The sequence below is a fragment of the Equus przewalskii genome, chromosome X, assembly GCF_037783145.1.
Source record: "Equus przewalskii isolate Varuska chromosome X, EquPr2, whole genome shotgun sequence".
Taxonomy (NCBI): domain Eukaryota; kingdom Metazoa; phylum Chordata; class Mammalia; order Perissodactyla; family Equidae; genus Equus; species Equus przewalskii.
Genome location: NC_091863.1, coordinates 1,917,365 through 1,937,094, shown reverse-complemented (window position 1 = coordinate 1,937,094; position 19,730 = coordinate 1,917,365). Strand labels below are relative to the sequence as shown.

At 39.4% G+C, this 19,730-nt stretch overlaps 1 non-coding gene across 1 annotated transcript; it reads left to right on the top strand.

Moving 5' to 3' along the window:
- Positions 1–6,079: 6,079 nt before the first annotated feature.
- LOC139081219 (U6 spliceosomal RNA) lies at positions 6,080–6,185 on the top strand. The gene has a single exon (XR_011536342.1). It is a non-coding gene; the product is annotated as a U6 spliceosomal RNA (small nuclear RNA).
- The last annotated feature ends 13,545 nt before the right edge of the window (positions 6,186–19,730 follow it).

The window sequence follows — 19,730 nt, the reverse complement described above, 5'->3', positions numbered from 1 at the left end:
CCAATCTTTAAAAAAATAAAAAACATAATACAAATGGCCACCAGACTTTCAACTGTAGAGCTAAGAGACACCAATGCCTTCACTGGGCCAGAAGGATGCTGCCTTAATGTGGCTTTTAATTGTCCTTTTGGGGGAAGAAAAATGTCCCAGAGCCAGATCACTAAGTTGATCCATGGCAGCCTGGAATTCTTGAGAAAATGAAACAAAATGCAATAAGACCACCACAGAAAACGTGATATGCCCACCAGCACGTGGGCATATAGGGCTCTTCCCTGGACAGCAAACAATTCACCAGCCCCTGGCCATCTGGTGAGCTCCACGTCAATTGGTTGCTGCCTTAGAACTCGTTCAGCATCTCCGTTATACCAGGTCTCACTCATGAAAGGAGTTGTCTATTTAACTTGTCTTGAGGGAAAGATCAAACTCTGTTGATCCACTCTTGACCATCACAGTAAGAGTTTAACGAATGTGTGTTGAATGAAGAGATGAAGGACTATGTGGGAAATTCCTCCAGAGCAGAAAAGGCATCATATTCGTATGAGTTTCCTATGGCTGCTGTAACAAATTATTATTAACGAGGAGGCTTAACAAGCAACAATTTTATTAACTTAGTGTTCTAGAGGTCAGAAGTGTCACTGGGTTAAAACCAAGGTATTGGCAGGGCTGTGTCCCTTCTGGAGGCCCTAGGGGGGAATCCCTTTCCTTGCCTTTTCCAGCTTCCAGAGGTCCCACATTCCTTGGCTTGTGACCCCTTCTTCCACCTTCAAAAAGCATCTCTCCAACTTCTTCCATCATTACAGCTCCTTTTCACACTCGGACTGTCCTGCCTCCCTCTTATAAGGTCCTTTGTGACTACATTGGACTCATCCAGATGCTGAAGGATCATCTCCCCATCTCAAGACCCTTGACTTAATCACACCTGCAAAGTCCCTTTTCCCACATAAGATGACATATTGTCTGTTTCTGAGGATTAGGACATGGATATTTGGGGGAAGGGGGGGAGCATTAGTCAGTCTAACACAGGATTTATCTCTGAATCTTCTGTACTTCAAGTAAGGTAGGAACTCAGTAGATATTTGAGGATGCATAAGAAACTCTAAATAAATTTTTATAAAAATTACTCTCCCATTAAGGGGTCTCTTAGCTAGTTGACCTTCTGGGATAAATGACTCATGGCGAGATTCTACACTTTCAGAGACACTACCTCTAGTTCTAAACCGGGTGTGCTCAATGATTATTGACCTTAGATATCTGAGCGAATGCCTCATCTGAGGTTAATGCAGATGAGCAAGACATGCTTGTGGGGTCCCTAGAATCAGGAATAATAATAAATAATATAATAATAATACAATCGGTAGATAATAATTGTCAGTGATGTGGCAGTCATTTACTTAGTTTTTAGAATAATAAAGTATGGGATTATGAAGTAATAAAAATATTCTATGTGTTATATGTTATATATTATGTGTTATACGTTATATATAATATATAGGTTTTAGAGTATGTGCTTTCACAAGACTTCAGCTTAAACATGTGCTTTCTGACAGAAGAAAAATAAGCTATATATTTTATATTACATAGATATTATACAATATATTATATAGAGATATTATATTATAGTATGTTATGTTATATTATGAATTTAGAGCATGTGCTGCCATAATGCTCCATGGGAAAATGTGGTTGTCTGACATAAATATTTTTCTCACACATATTGCCCTTTTCTTTCAAATGAGCAAATCTCAGATGTGGAACCTAAATATCTGGGAGTAAAATACAAAAATTTTGAGATTGTTTGTTTTATCTTCTCTTGAAAAAAGGGCTTACATGCTGGCATTAATATATATTCCTACTCACAACCTGTAAAACATAGTTTTATATATCATGTACATAGAGTTCTTTCTACCATGTTTTATGCATACCTTTTATCTTCTTATAATAATTGACACACATTAAGAAGGCAAACAAAAAAACATTGATGTTGGAAACAAATTTTAATCATTTTACTCACATAATATATAATCACAAGAGCCTATTTTTCTTATTATCCCATCATTAAGCTACTTGTGATTACTATAATAGAATTAAAGTGGTATATTTTACCCTGACCATGATTTGATACAGTTCACATCTATCTCTGAGCGGTAATGCGGGCACACCTCAGAGATATTACAGGTTCCATTCCTGACCACCACAATAAAGAGAATATCGCAATAAAGCAAGTCACACAAATTTATTTGTTTCTCAGTGCATATAAAAGTTATGTTTACACCATACTATAGTCTGTTAAGTGTGCAATAGCACCATGTCTAAAAAAACAATGCGCATATCTTAACTAAAAAATACTTTATTGTGGGGCCAGCCTGGTGAGGTAGTGGTTAAGTTCATGTGCCTCACTTCAGCGGCCCAGGATTTGCACATTTGGATCCCAGGCATGGACCTAGCACTGCTCATCAAGCTATGCTGTGGTGGCACCCCACATAAAATACAGGAAGACTGGCACAGACGTTAGCTCAGCAACAATCTTCCTCAAGCAAAATGAGGAAGATTGGCAACAAATGTTAGCCAAGGGCCAATCTTCCTCACGAAAAAAAAAAAACTTTATTCCTAAAAAATGCTAACCATCATCTGAGCCTTCAGTGAGCTATAATCTTTTTGCTGGTGGAAGGTCTTGTAAAAAGTGCAATATCTGCAAAGCACAATAAAGAGAGGTATGCCTATGTGTGTATATATATGCATATATTTTTATATTATATTTATATAATATAAATATAAAATTCCTTATATAATATACAGCAAATATATGTATATATACACATATATAGTGTGTATATTATATATTCATATATTTATAAGTATATATATATAGTGTACAAAAATATATATCTATATATACATATATATCAGAGTGGCAGCTTCATGCACTGTTCAAAAACTTGAACTCTAAGTTCTGTAAATTCTGATTCTGCCCCTTACTAGAGGTAGGGACTAGAGAAAGTTTTTCAACCTCACAATGACCCAGTTTTCACATCTGTTAGATGGAAATAACGCTGGCACTTGTAGTAACATTTGTAAGGGTAGGAGAGGTCTGTCTGCACACGCTCCAGAGTGTTGTTTCTGTACTGGTCATCACCATGCAGGGAGATCTCAGCAAACCGAAGCACAGCATAGAATTTTGAAATCGTAAAGGGGGATAAAAAGAGCAGACGAACTGCTTGAATTAACCAGGATGCCAAATGCCTCCTTATAAATAACAGTGTAGGAAATCTGACGCCCGTCAACGCTGACAGGAACAATTAAGTAAATATAAAAGTCGAATTTACCTGAGACTCAAGGGGACTATGAGATCAAAGACACCGCGCTAATCTCCATTCTTTTGAAACCAGACTCAAACAACCTTTTGAAGGAAAAATAATGAAGCCTGAAGAGAGAACAGAACTGTTTTGTCCGTTCCAAAGACAAGACTCCGTTCACACTGGGTGAATGGGGTCACATTTCAGCAGCTGGTCCACTGGTTCAAAAAAAGAGAAACCAGTCTCTCCGGGCAATGAGAAGGGAGCCTTCTTCAGATGGGAGGGTAACATCTGTCTTCAATATTGTTGTTGGAGTCAGTTTCCAGAAATAGCATGGCAGGCTCCTAGGATGTCCCAGAGGGAAGGAAAGAGAAGAGATATACAATTCTCTAGGTAGAGGTCAGACCTCTCTTCCTAGGGCAAGGAGGGTGCCTAATTATCTTCTTTGCTTAACATGGACTCTTCATGCAGCAGCTGATGCCTTAAGAATTTATAAACGTTCATTGAGCAAACCTGGGAAGAGCATGCACCAGAGGAAGAAGACAAGATGCTCACACAGCAGACAGAGAGGCACGGAGAGGGAGCAAAGGGCAAAGGGCCAACTGCATGATGCTCCCCACATCCAAACTCATGAAACTGACCTGCATGGCAGCCACAGCCTTTGATCATTTCTCCTCTAGGCTGAATTAGCCTGCCCCGAGGAGCTCTGTGTCCACGGTGCTATATGATAAAGCACAGGTACCTCATGCCTGGACCCTCATCTTGCAATTAGGCAGGTATCAGGCAGTGGACAAGGATGGATGTTACCTGCAATGCCAAACCCTCTCCCACACCCCTCAAGGGTGCTCTTCTTCCCTCCTGCTGCTGCATAGGATGAGTAACACAGGAAGAGAAAAAATGTGCTGTATCTCTGCATTTCAGAACCAGGGAAATAGAATGCGTTATGTTTTCTTCCCCAAGGTGTACAACACAGTGATTCGACGCATGTATATATTGTGAAACGGTCACCACAAGTCTAGTGAACATCCATCATCTCACATAGTTACAGAGCTTTTTGCTTGTGATGAGAACTTTTAAAATCTATTCTCTTAGCAACTTTCAAGTATTCATCACAGTAGTGTTAACTATAGTCACCATGCAGTACATTACATCCCTGTGACGACTTTATTTAATAATTGAAAGCTTGTATCTTTTGACCACCTGTTTTAAAAATTAAGCACATTTTATTTTTATTTTTTTCCAGTAATTTTGTTGAGACCATAATGGTTTATAATATTGCATAATTTCGGGTGTACATTATTAATCAATTTCTGAATAGACTTCATTGTGCTTCCACCAGTAGTCTAATTTTTCTCTGTCACTGTACATATATGCTCCTTTAGCCCTTTTGCCCAACCCCATTTCCCTCTGGTGACCACTAATCTGTTTTCTTTATTCATGTATTTGTTATCTTCCATATATGAGTAAAATCACGCAGTATTTGTTTTTCTCTGTCTGGCTTATTTCACTTAATATCATACCCTCAAGGTCCATCCATGTTGCAAATGGGACAATCTTGTCTTCTTTTATGGCTGAGTAGTATTCCATTGTATATATATACCACATATTCTTTATCCAATCATCAGCCAGTGGGCACTTGGGTTACTTTCACATCATGGCTTTTGTGAATAATGCTGCAATGAATATAGGGGCTCATAAATCTCTTTGGATCATTAATTTCAAGTTCTTTGGATAAATGCTGAGTACTGGGATAGCTGGATCTTATGATATTTTTATTTTTAATTTTTTGAGAAATCTCCATACTGTTTTCTATAGTGTCTGCACCAGTTTGCATTCCCACCAGTAGTGCATGAGGGTTTCCTCTTCTCCACATCCTCTCCAACATTTGTAGTTTTTTGTCTTGGTAATTACAGCCATTCTGACCAGTGTAAAGTGATATCTCATTGTAGTTTTGATTTACATTTCCCTAAAAATTAGTGATGTTGAACATGGTTTTAGGTGACTGTTGACCATCTGTATATCTTCTTTGGACAAACGTCTGTTCATATCTTCTGCCCATTTTTTGATTGGGTTGTTTTTTGTTGTTGTTGTTGAGTTGTGGGAGTTCTTTATATATTTTGGAGATCAGCCCCTTGTCAGAAATACGATTTGTGAACATTTTCTGCCAGTTGATGGGCTGTCTTTTCATTTTGTTCATGGTTTACTTTGCTTTGCAGAAGCTTTTTAGTCTGCTATGGTACCATTTGTTAACTTTTTTGTTTCCCTTGCTGAATAGACATGGTATTTGAAAAGATGCTGCCAAAACCAATGTAAAATAGTGTACTGCCTATATTTTCTTCTAAGAGTTTTATGATTTCAGGTCTTACATTCAAGTCTTTAATCCATTTTGAGTTAATTTTTGTGTACGGTGCAAGATAATGGTCTACTTTCATTCTTTTGAAAGTGGCTGTCCAGTTTTCCCAACACCATTCATTGAAGAGACTTTCCTTTCTCCATTGTACGTTTCTGGCTCCTTTGTCGAAGATTAACTGTCCATAGACATGTGGTTTTATTTTTGGGTTTTCAATTATGTTAAATTTATCTGTGTGTCTGTTTTTGTGCCAGTACCATGCTGTTTTGATTACTATAGCTTTGTAGTATATTTTGAAGTCAGGGATTGTGATGCCTCCAGCTTTGTTCTTTTTTCTCAGTATTGCTTTGGTTGTTTGGGGTCTTTTGTTGTTCCATATAAATTTTAGGATTCTTTGTTCTATTTCTGTGAAGAATGTCATTGGGATTCTGGTTGGGTGCTCGCTTCACAGCACATATACTAAAATTGGAATTATACAGAGAATATTAGCCTGTCCCCTGCACAAGGATGACACACAAATTTGTGAAAGAAATATTTTTATTGAACCATAAAGAAGAACCAATCAGAATTGTTGGAGATGGAAAACACCATGGATGAGATAAAGGAAAATCTGGATTCCCTAAACAGTACAGCTGACATTATGGAGGACTGAATTAGCAATGTAGAGAACAGTAATATAGAAATGCTTCAGATAGAGAAGAAGAAGGAACTAAGACTAAAAAGAAATGAAGAAACTCTCAGAGAAATATCTCACGCAATTAGGAAATGCAACATAAGGATTATAGGTATTCCACAGGCAGAAGAGAAGGAGAATGGAGCAGAAAGCTTATTCAAAGAAATGATAGCTGAGAACTTCCCAAACCTGAGAAAAGAGCTGGAAATACAAGTGAACAAAACCTATAGGTCTCCTAATTACATCAATGTAAAAAGACATACTACAAGAGATATACTAAAGCAGGCAAAAGTGAATGACAAAGAAAAAATACTAAGGGCAGCAAGGCAGAAGAGAATGATTAGAACAGCTCACTCCACCATGTTGCTGATGTCACCCAAGGACTTCCTATTTTCAATAAAATAAAAATTTAATTTAATTTCATAACTAAGTAAAACTGTTACAGATGTTAAGCCTTGAGCCTCTAAAATGTAGCCTCTTTTTTGCCATCCTTTTGAAGGGTACAATTCATTTACTTATCCAACCTTTTCATGGTTTGCAGACCTCAGCACTGTAAGAAAGAAAATCCCACAATTCTGATGCTTTCTATATCCTGGAAAAAAAATGACTTTTGACCTTTTCAAGCAGCTACATTTTGATTGCTCTAACATATTTCAAAGAGGCAGTTTGTGGCAAACAGTGGATTCTCTGTCATAGCTGACCTCCAGGAAGCTTCTTGAATGTCTTAGTCTTATGTTGGGAATAAACCAAAGGTCCTGGCAGGCTGATGAAAAGGTCAGAAAAGCACATCATAGTATTGCCAATGCCACAGGTTTGTAATATTTCTGTGATCACTTTAGGAGAACCTGACTTCATATTCATGATTCCAAACTGCCCGTCGTCTGGTAGAGACTATAAAAATGTCAACCTGAATTTACTCATTTAAATAAACATTTCTCTCCTGCAGTAAGCACCAAGATCTGGGCTGGACGCCCACAGCCAGTCTGCAAATGGTGTAGATGAGAAATCAGGGATTTTGCAATCAGACTTGGCGCTTGGCAGATTCATTCTTCAAAATACTGTTGCTCAGGGACGTCAGCTATGTCTCAGTGAGGGTGAGGATGCCTGGGAACGTGGTGGGAGAAATTCACCTGAGCGATGCATTGTATTCTCACTCTGCAAACCACACAAAATGAAACAGCCTACCACAGACTGTATTCGTTTCCTGGGGCTGCCATAACAAAGTACCACAAACTGAGTGGCTTAAAACAACAGAAATTGATTCTCTCCCAGTCCTGGAGACCAGAAGTCGGAGATCAAGGTGTCACAGGGCCATGCTGCCTCCAGAGGCTTCGGGAGAGGGTCCTTCCTGCCTCTCTCAGCTTCTGGGGGCTCCAGGTATCCCTTAGCTTGTGGCTGCATCCTTCCCATCTCTGCCTCCATCTTCATGTGGCTTCTCCTCTGTGTCTGTGTCTCTCCTCTTCTGTTTCTTATAAGGACACCTGCCATTGGATTTAGGGCCACCCTCATCCAGCAAGACTTCATCTTGAGAACCTGAATTACATCACAATGACTCTATTTCCAAATAAGGTCACACAGACAGGTTCCAGGATATAGATCTATTTCAGGGAGCCATCATTCAACCCACTACATGGACCAAAAAACCTAGATTTCTAGAACTATTTCTGCCCTTAATTTCCTCTGTGATCTTGGGCTCACCACGCCCATTTTCCACTTTTGGTTTTCTTCCCTAAAATATGAGGTTCAGACAACGGATGGCTAGGATTCTTTCCAGCTCCAAGATTAAACTTCTTTTCTGTTTTCTCGTTATCTTGATAGAATCTTTATGATTGGAGTGGATGTCTAAAAATGGTCGTTGGGGACAATTTATTGTGAATCTAACTCAGCCACAGGTGGAGATCTATGCAACACCTGTTCAGATGAGAAGTCGTAGATAGGTGAACGCTCATCAATCCAGACTCATCTAATTTAAAACAGACACCACATATTTTGAGGCAGGAACTTTAGATTCCCTGAAAGATAAATTAATCAATAATAAGTGTAAAGTAATGGGCCCACCTACTCATTGACTTCTGCCATGTAACTCCTTCTGTTTCTCTTTATACATCTGTACAATGGAGTCAGCCCTCCTACTTTCTTTATATGAATGTTCTAAGGAGCAAAGTGGGAAGTTCTTTGTAAAGCAATATATTGTCTATACATACATATAATGTCTACAAGTTTACATTTATGATGGTGAATTTTATGCATCGACGTGACTGACCCAGGAGGATGCTCAGATTAAACACTACTTCTAATTGTGTCTGTGAGAGTGTTTCAGAATGAGATGAGCATTTGAATTGGTAGACTGAGTAAAGCAGATTTCCCTGCCTAACACGGGTGAGCCTCATCTAACCAGTTGAGGGCTTGACTAGAACAGAAGTGGAAAAAGAAGGAATTTGCCCTTTGTTTTCCTGCCTCACTGCTTGAGCCAGGACATCTCATCTCATCCTCTCCTGCCCTTAGACTGGAATTTACACAATCCGCTCTCCTAGTTCTCAGGCCTTTGGACTCAGACTGAATTACACCACTGGCTTTCCTGGGTCTCCAGCCTGCAGAGGGTAGATTGTGGAACTCCTCCGCCTCCAGAATCCTGTCAGCCAATTCCTCATAATTCATCTCTCTCTCTCCTTCTCTCAGTCCTCCCATACCCTCACGCATATATCCTTACTTTTGTAAATAATATCCTATAGTGTGCCTTTCAATCAAGACATCCCATACGCGTAACCTGATGCCCACAGCCCTCCTAAACTGGGAGCATGGTCATTTCAGAGCTCCCCATAAAATTCCTCTCCAAATGCGCAAGCCCATCCCAGCACATACCTTCACTAGCAGCTGGCAACATGCACCTTCATGCTGGATTTTTCCTCTTGCATTGTCTTCAAATTTTAACTACACCCGGTGGCCAGACACATTCCTTGTCTCTCTCTCAGGGCTTTGCTGAAAACCTCAGACCACATAAGCCTCTTCCTCCTTTGAATTCTTATAATACTTATAACTGCACCTTTAAATGGACCATAAATATATATTGTGTTGTTCAGTTATATAAGTAATTCTTGTGCATATCTGTACCCTTTTTTAAGGGCAGAATTAAGATCTTATTCTGTGCTCCATACCTCATCAAAGACCACTGGGGCCATAGTAGAGCTCAATACATAACTTAGAAATCTAACCCAAAGGCAATCAAGTCTGAAAAATAATTATTAAAAGGGCAGATTATCCTGACACTTAATATCTAACCCTACATCATTCTGGTTCCTGCGTGCTTTGTAGCTCCGTGGGAAACATTCCCATAGGAGATTAACTAAGCCTGTTTATGATGAAATTGAGAGTTGGGAAACCCAGAGTTAAAGAGTTTTATGTTACTAAAGGTCTAGAATCAAAGCTCTGCCTATTTCCGATAATAAACCATTCCTTACAGTTACAAAAGGGTCTCCTTCATTATTCTACTAATTATCCTTCTCATTTCTCCCAGGATAAATTATACTTTCAAAATACTTCTATCCCTCACCACATACATTTGCTTATTTTCTTGAAGTCAGAGACCAGGCTGCCCTGAATTCTGTGTAATTTACCCATAATCTAACACAATACCCTGCTGAAGATGGAAACATAAAAGCTTTATTTAAATCACTAAAGACTACTTTTTGCAACAATCCAATAAACTAGAAAGAAAGCTACAAATATCCTATATGATCCCATTGTCACTAAATCTAGATTCAATGTCTTAAAAATGTTACAGTAATTCATCATTCAAACAGATATGCTATTCATTCAACAGTTGTTGTATCTTAAAAATGAGACATGAGATCCTTTCAAATTATTGGGAGCAGCTTGAGAGTACTTGATGATCTTAGCTATGGGGTGAACTCCTAATTAGAATAAGCATTCCAAGGGAAATCAGAAGGAAGACACTTGGGTGGATAATTGTCCCAGGATGATGATGTAAAACCAAGATGAAAATAAAGGTGGGCTCATTTATAAAAAAGAAAAGGAGACAAGATTAGTCATCTAGGTATAACAATATCTGCCTTAAAATGTATGTTACAGAGTCATAGATTTAAGAACAGCCTGGCAGAATTTTAGATATCTATCTGAGAAATGATAAAGAACATGCTTTTCTTAGTCAATGGTATGTGATTATCTGGAAGATTTGACGTAGAATTGCCCGCTTCCCTGGTGCTTCAAGTTACGTTGAAGTATGTTGTTGAACAACAACTACATTCCGGGGCCGGCCCGGTGGCCGAGTGGTTAAGTTTGCGCGCTCTGCTTCGGCGGCCCAGGGTTTCACCAGTTCGGATCCTGGGCGCGGACAGGGCACCGCTCATCAAGCCATGCTGAGGTGGCGTCCCACATGCCACAACTGGAAGGACCCACAGCTAAAATATACAACTATGTACTGGGGGGCTTTGGGGGGAAAAAAGAAAAATAAAATCTTTAAAAAAAAAAAACCTACATTCCTTGGATGACCTTATAATATGCTCTCCACATCGGGACGCCTTAAGAATGGAAGGAGGTGCAATTGGTAATTAAACCAGAGAAAAGACTCATCTAGAATGATTGGAGGCCCCATCACTGATGAAGCACAGCTGATAATTTTTTTTTCCTCTCATGAGAAAGTTTTTCACCAAGACTCCTGGTAGAATCAAGCCTTCTCATTGCCTCCCTAGAATAAATGTGGGGAATACTCATAAGTACAGGGAAACAGAGAGAGGGAAGTACTCTAAGAAAGTGAAGTGGGTCACTGGATCAAAATCTACTCTGGTGCCAAGGACAATGAGGATGGAACCATAAACTTTTGGTTGGTCCCCCTTGAGGTAATTCTTTGCCTTATCTAGAGCCATTCTCCACTTTTGGGGTGATGTCCAGGCTGGACAGGATTGAAGAGCCATTGAGATACAAGGAACCAGCATCAGAGAACATGTGAGACCCTACTTAGACAAGTGGATCCAAAGGGGACTAGAGAATCACAAAGACCCAAAGACCTGGTACTTTCTGTGACTTCATCAGGAGGAGACTTCCAAGTCCAAGATGAGGCTGTCTCCTTCTGGCTCGAGGCATCAAGGCTCAGGGTTGAATTTTAGAAACACTTGGAGTCCATGAATTTCATCTGAAATACTGAAGTCCTATGTTTTATTCGTGTCTTACTATAAGTGTATTTTTAAAAGTTATATAAATGCTCCATATCTTGATTTCAATTATTTGGTTATTTAAGGGCATGTCCTTGTTATGTCCAGTGTTATGAAATACATGGACATATTTAGGAGTAAAGGGATATAATGCTTTCAACTTACTCTCAGATGGTTCAGGAGAAATTGTGTGTGTGCGTGTGTGTGTGTGTGTGTGTGTGTGTATACATATGTGGATGTATGCATACAGAGAAAGGAAGAAAGAGAAAATTATAAAACACAAGAGAAGATACGACAACTGCTAAATATGGATATAAGTATAGAGGATTCCTCTATACAGTTCTTATAATTCTTATTATAAGTTTAAACTTATATGCAGACAAACAGTCACAACAACAGAAAAGCTCAGAAACTATTTTGTTGGCATCCAGCTCATTGAACAGTTTCAGTGCCTTGTGTTTATTAGGAACACCACATTTTATTAATTAGGAAGGCTCATGCTGTATGGGATGCCTCAGTGTCGAGGAATATTGTGTACTCCAAGAATCCAGAATTCTCTGAGCATCATTCACTTACAAAGCCAAACTGTGCTTTGACATCTACCCCTCATAGTGTCTTAATCTTTCAAATTTCAGTAAGAATTTGGAGAAATATAGACGTTTAACTCTAACCAATATTTACCCCATACATTAACACAAACTACTGCTCTTGAAACTGGTGATATGTATTTGGGTAATTTGGTATTAAAAGAAGCAGAAAGATGATCTCTATTAAACCATCCTTTAATAATAAATGCTGTTTTCCTAAAGAGAAAAGTTTCCTGATGTTTTCACCATGACCATTTAAACAAAAATCATCTTAAATATAAACTTCCAATTTCCCCAAATTCGGCTTTCTAATTTTTGTGTCCCCATGAGAGGTAGCATCCTGCTCTCTTTTTTTCCTTTCAATTCTGTGACTAGAGGTAACTATTTTAATCCAAAGAAAGTTGCAGTGCCTACATAATGAGCTTTGAGCTCATACCATACACCAAATAATATAGCCTATGGCTAATTTCCTTTTCTTCAAATGCAGTTAATTTTTTTAAAGCAATCAGGAAGAATTTCTGGAGAAAGTTTCAAAGAGCACTTTAGCACATTAAAAAATAAAATTCCAAAACTAGCTCCTACTTTTAGAAGAGCCTAAGCATTTTCAATACTTCAAATCATGACATCTTATTTTCCACAATGTCCAGGTTGCCTTAAGAAAAAGAAAAAAAAGAAGAAAATGCTGTTCATATGTAAGTGTCTAAATTCCAGTAAGTGGAGTATAGATTGCCAAATTTTTGCTGTTTACAGATTATCATTTTGTACAACGTTTCAGCCTCTAAAGAAAGTTGTGTTTTATGCCCTTTCTCACCTATAAAACTTTAGAAATTAGCCTTTCTGATCATTTCCCAATACATCTGTCCAAGTTGTCACTGATAAAATATCCATCTGACTTTGAAATTCGGCCGTAGGTCCTGGAGTTAAAGAACGAACTGAGGCATAATATTAATAACCAGACACAGGCTCCATATAAGGCAAACAATCTCCAGCTACGTCTTCCCTTCTCAATTTACTGGCATTGCCTAAAGACAGAATGTCTTTGATGCTGCCATCTGGGCTCAGACTTACTCTCTTCTTCTTCCAATTCTCTAGCAACTTTTGTAGAATAACCCCACTGAGCCCCCATATAGTTATTGACCACCTGTATGTAAAATTTAGGCAATTTGAACTGGGCAAACGAGAGGTGCCAATTATACATCCAAAACAGCGGCAGTAGTCCCAAAGTGAGAACCTGATTCATTGGGGAAGGTGTCTCAGGAATAAATTCCCTTCATCCCCTGAACCCAGTGTCTTCAATCCAGATGTGGGTTGTTACATTGTAACATCAGCAGGGGCTGTTCTGCTTATTAAGGGTGAAACATTGTATCCTAAATGGGAGCACAGTTGACCCTCAGACAGGGAGACAGTCACCACCAACAAAATTATCCTACAACTGGAAAGGGCTAAAAGCTATCAGCGATCCCAGTCAGTGCTAGACAAGTAAGGCAAACACAGCTTGTTTGTAAATGAGGTGGACAAAAAGATGCTGTGGTTCCTTCCAAGATCTTAGGGGATCCAAGGGCTCAAACTATCAGTGACTCCCCTAAAATTTGCTGCTCAGGTATCAGACGCCAATGGAACGTCTTCCAGACCCCAAAGGACATGAAATTCAATTCAAACTCATGAAGATTAGCAGGAAGGAATTAAACACTGGGGGTCGTAAAACCCGGGTTAGTGTCCTGGGAAGATAAAAAAAGGAAACTTCTAGGCTGAATTGAGCAAGAAACAAGAAACAAAGTAAGATGAAAATAGCTTTATGAGGGAAAAAGTTATGGGAGAGAAACAAAAACCCCTTTACTGGAATTATGCAGATAATTAATACAACTTCCTTTTTATTTGGCTATGGAGACTGCCAGGCTATTATTTTCTTGAATTCTCAGCTTTTTTTCAAAATGGAAATTGAAGTTCCCTTGGAGGCATTAATATACAACAGTATGAAATATACACAATATGTGCAGTCTCTCTATTTGCAAAATCTGAATTAAAATTTCTTTTAATATTCTTGGAAGACTAATGAGAAGAAGCATGTAGGGTTTACTGAAAGCAAGGTTTTATGAACTGGCTCAGAATTTCAGTCCCTGTGGAAATGGAGGCTTGGTATTAAATTACTCTTTTTCATCTGGAGAATCACACTATCTGCTAGGAAGAGTCAAGGAAAAATAAAACGGCATCTGTCTGCCTGCAGTGCTTTGCCAGGACTCCTCGGAGTCGTCTCATCTTCGTACCTTTAGAATCAGGGTAGATTAGATCTCCTGGGTCATCTTCAAAAGGAGCTTTAGAGGTTCCAAAACCTGCAACTCAAGGCTCAAGGCGGATTTGACACACCATGTAAAAACCTCTTTATAATTCGTTCCACAGCCGTTTTAAGAGCTGCTTTATTTCTTGTTGGGGGGATGGAGCTAGTTTGCATATGATCCAAATTCTGATTTAAACTTGGAAGCATCCAATTGGGATTGCTGCAATCCTAGTGTTTAAACCAGTGGAGTTGATGTGAGCGTCTGAAATCAACATAGGTTGATAAGACCAGGGGTGGGTGATGCCTCCGTGCTTGGAAAGTGTCCTGGCTTTCCTGTCCTCAAGTTCATCACGTCTTGCCTCTTTAGCTCCTTATCCATCTGCAAAATCAGATTGACTAAGTGCGTCAGTGGCTCTCAGTGCACGCCCAGGCCAGGTCTCTCTGTCGGACCTTCTCCTTCAGGTGTGCTCACTGCTCCAACCATTCTGGGGCTCCGAGCTCCTTCTGGAAAACTTCCTGGCTGGCAGGCTGCCAAGTATACCCTCAAGTCATGAACAACCTCATGGCACTGGCACAATCAGTGAGGCAGCAGGTATTTGCCACTTGCCACGTAACTCAGTGCGTTTCATGCAGATATGTTCCCAACTCACTGCATTTGAACAGATCACTGTATCTTACAAATGAATCATCCCATCCAACCTTTCCAACCACAAAACTTTGATATTATGCCCACGTGCAGAAAAGAATTAACTCAGCAGGCTGGAGATGGCTGTCCTTAGCAAGACCCTCTTGCAAGTTTGGCCACTGGTTAGTGTCTTAGTCAGCTCAGGCTGACCACATATTCTAGTTGAGAGAAAGAATGTACCCAAACAACTGTTAATAGGAAGCCAAACATGATTACCACTCTGAGAAGACCGCTGTGGAATGAGAGCATATTCAGATTATGTCCCAGGACACAGAGTCAGCGTGAATGAGTTTCCCTGCATTGTCCCAGTGAATCTCTGTGAAATTCAAGCTCCACCACATCTACGCTGATTTATCTGCCTGGGATTCTCAACATTGCTGTTAGAGAGAATATGTAATGCTGTTGTGCTGTGAATTTTATTGGCATGGGGGCCTTGTATTCACAGAGACCTCTGCTTTAAAGGAACTAAAAATATCCCTCCCATTGCCAGGTGTCAACTGGGTCAGACAGCAGTAGGTGTTAAAGAATACAAGCATTTTTCACTCACATGAAACAAGTTGAGCATCACACAGCATTCTCATTAACAGATGGAACATAGCCAGCATTTTACAGGAGGTATTGCCGGGACCAAAGCCTTCTTGAGACTCCCTTGAAAACAGACCTGACTTTAGAGCCCCTACTTTGAGCCTTCTACAAACAACCTCTAAGAACGCACCTTCAGAAGGACTTGACAGCAGGAACAGTGGAGCACGCCCAGGGCTCTTGGGTTCCATCCACACCCAAGCAAACGACAGGTAGAGGCAGGGCAAGGAGATGATTTCTCATCTTCCTGCACAGTAATTCTCAACATTCATGATGTGTTCTCTTGACTCCAACCAAGCTATAGTTCTCTGTGAGTAGTCACATAGAACAAGCTTGGAATAGAATGGAATGACACCATTGACACCACTAAATGACACCACTACAAGTAGGATTGCAGGAGTGGTGAGGCTGTTCTCATGAAGACACTGTTATGGGTTGAATTGTGTTACCCCCAAAACATATATGTTGGAGTCCTAACACCCAGGACCCCAGCATGTGACCTTATTTGGAGACAGGGTCTTTATAGGAGTAGTCAAGTTAAAATGAGGCCACTGGCATGGACCCTAATCTGACTGATGTCCTTATAAAAATGTGACATTTGGACACAGAGAGACACACATGGAGGGAACACAGTGTGACGATACAAGGAGAATGCCATCTGCAAGCCAAGAAATGTCTGGGGACACCAGAAGCTGGAGAGAGGCCTGGAACAGATTCTCTCTCACTCCCTCAGAAGGAACCAACCCTATTGACTCCTTGATCTTGGACTTTCAACCTCCAGGACTGTGAGAGAATAAATCTCTGTTGTTTAAGCCCGCCAGTTTATGGTACTTTGTTATGGCAGCCCTAGAAAGTGAATAAAGACACTAAGGGCAGCAGATGTCTTCCTGTAGAAACAATGGTCCATTCCATCAGGTGCACAGAGAAGCCAAGCAGCACACAGCAATAACTCCATTCTGAAACCAAATCTGCAGGAGCCAGAGAGAAGAATCCTCACAAACTAGAGTTTTAACAAGAAGGGAATGGTCCAGAGTATGAGAGGGGACTATCCACTAAAAATGAGAAATGCCAAATCCTTGAGTTTCCAAAGTGTGACAAATCTCTAGGTCTTGAAGTTCTACTGGGTAATGAGAATTAGGAACTTATGATGAAAACATGAGTCTCATTGCATTACAGGTTTGCAGAGAGAAGCCGAAGCAGTTCCAGTGAGCAAAATGAAACATTTTGTTTTTGTTTTAAGATGGGAGATTTGGGAAATTGAAACCCCAAACTTTCACATCACAAAGGAAAAGTTTAATTGGTATATCATGTATCTGTCACAGTTACACAAATAGCTCAATCAATAGTACCTCTAATTTTAAACAATATACTTGTTCCACGTGTATTTCTGCAATTCTACCTGCCTGTAACTGATGGTTCCATGTATAGCAGGGAATTATCGGATGATCATAACGTCTGAAAATTTAATTGAGTGCTTGCAATGTAAGTAAGCTCCTGTGAGTGCTGGCTATTTTATCTAAGTTAACTCACAGTAATTCTTTGATCTAACAAACATGCTAGATTTCTTCTGATGTCTATTAGTCTTTTTAAATTTTTTGTGTGCTTGTAAGTGCCGTGGATTTATAATTGGCATTATATGAAAGGCGAGTTTATTCAACAAGGCTTTTGAAATTGTTTTTCATCACTGCTGCTCCCATTCTTGACTACATCTCCTTTTACTATTTCCAAGTACCTGCCTTAAGTTGAAAGCTGATTTCACCTCCCTGGACTGGATTCTCTCTAAGCAAACAACTCCAATGATTCCCACATCTCTCATTTTCTGACAATTGGCCATTTTCCCTGTCCTTGTTGGAATAATTCATGCATTATTTAGTTTATCCCCTCGTATAAACGGTCACTCAATTCTCACATGTTGCTGGGGCTTCAGAGTTGTCTGTCTGAAGAGTAACTTCTTCAAATGCAGAGGCCACCAGCTGTTGTGCATTCAATGAGTGCTTTCTGATGTTGATAAATTTGCTGGGAACATAACGCAGAGACCTTTGTGTTCTGCATTGTTAGGTAGGAATACACAGCGATGAATTCCTCCTTCATCATCAGATAAAATAATGAATGTGAATTCAATAAGGGTCTCCCTTTGTGTCCAGGTGCCCTCCATCAAGTCAAAGCAGAAATTCATGCACATTAGTTGAATACTTAGAACAAGAGGAAAGATACTTTTTGTGAATTCTCTCCTTCCATGCCTAAGCTTAAAATCAATCGAGCGAGTTGTGCAATACAAAGGAAAAGAATGAGGTTATATATTAAGCCATTAAATGGATGGCTGCTACCAGGGGTGGATAACGATAACACAAAACCTCAAGGAGTACCTGCTTCTTCCTGGGGGAGCAGATCTATTCAAGGCCACTTGGAGCATGGCCAAGCCAAGTGACAGAGAGTCCAAAGGGCTGATGACCTGGAGGCAAGACATCCCAGTACCAGTTACAAAGCATGGCAGTGCCATTCCTTTGGTCATTTGGTCCAATGAATAGTATGGTGCCAGATTAGTAACAAACTACCTGGTTGGTTTTATCAAAAGAATCTCAGCTGTGCCTTTTTTGATATTCATAATTTGATATGTAAAAAAGCATCAATGATGGAATTTGAACAAAAAGTCACCTCTGTTTGTAAGACACAGAGATTTGGGGGTCATTTGTTACTGCAGCTTAACTTAGCCTGTACTGACAGATATAGAATTTAATAAGTAGTGTTTGTATAGTGAAATGTAGATGTACCCCTCAAAAGTCCCTTAAAATAACACATTGAAACTTTTCTTATTTCAAGGTGTAGATAGGATCATCTACCAGTTAAAAATTCCATTATTCAGAAGTACTAGAAATACCACCTTCCCCTAACTAGACAGACACACACACACACACACACACAAAGTAAAAAGTAAAAACTGCCCGGTTATAATCATTTCCACCAATTTGCAATTTCTTAGATGAAATGGTATTGAATGTACATCTGATTAAATGGAGTGATGATGCATTCAGCAGCCAATAACCCAGATAAAATCAACATTGAGCCTGCATTGCAGGTGGAAACCACTGCCATGGCTATTCATGTGAATTAAGTGCAACACAGAGTAACAAACAGAAATATAACAAGACTCTTGTCCATTCCTCTGGGTCTACAAATTGATGCATTCTGAAATATACCAGAGAAAATCTACAGTCCAAGAAAAACACGCCCATTACCCATGTGGAACAGATAACTAAATAGATTGCACTCCTTATGTCAAAGGAAGTACGAATATAGGAGGAAGTCACTATGAGGATAAAGTCGGGGATTTTCTCTCCATTTACCTGCTTGCCTCAACACCACATGCAATATTTTGATGGAAGTTCAAGACACTAAAAGAGAGAATATATTCTTGTCAGGATAATGCAGTTGATTTGTAAAATAGGAAAATGATTCCAACTTCACTAGATTGTTATGAAAATTGAACTTAAAAGAAATGAGGAATGCCTTATATTATAAGCGACTATGGAAAATGCTATTGCAAGTTTTTGACCTTGAGTTCAGGGACTCATAAACGGTTTTGCCTTCACCTATTCCGATAAGCAATTTAACTATGTTTTTCATAGACTGAATTTATCTACTCAAAACTTATGCTTAATTGAGAGATGAGAAAATGGAGTAAAGAGTCTTGTATCAATTTCCCTCCATTTCTCCTTTGTGCACTGTCAGAGAAATGTAACCCCAGAATGTGCTATTGTTTTTCTTTCATTATTTTGGAATGCAAGAAGGCCCAGTCTTAGGACAATGAGCTCTGCACAGGAAACACATGTCCTGTGCATACAGACTGGAAGTTTCTCCTTGTCATACAGCTAACAAAGGTGTGATTTTAATAATAACTGGACAGAAGAGAAAATGTTGGTCGATATGTATGAATTATCTATTGCCTTGACCAAAGAAAGCATTTGATGCACCACTGAGAATAAATACTGATGGAGGCTGCCTCACATAGCTCGGTAGAGCATGGATGCTTTATATGTTGGCAATAAGAAGTGATGATAGATAGATAGATAGATAGGCAGATAGATAGATAAATAGATAGATGATAGACAGACAGACA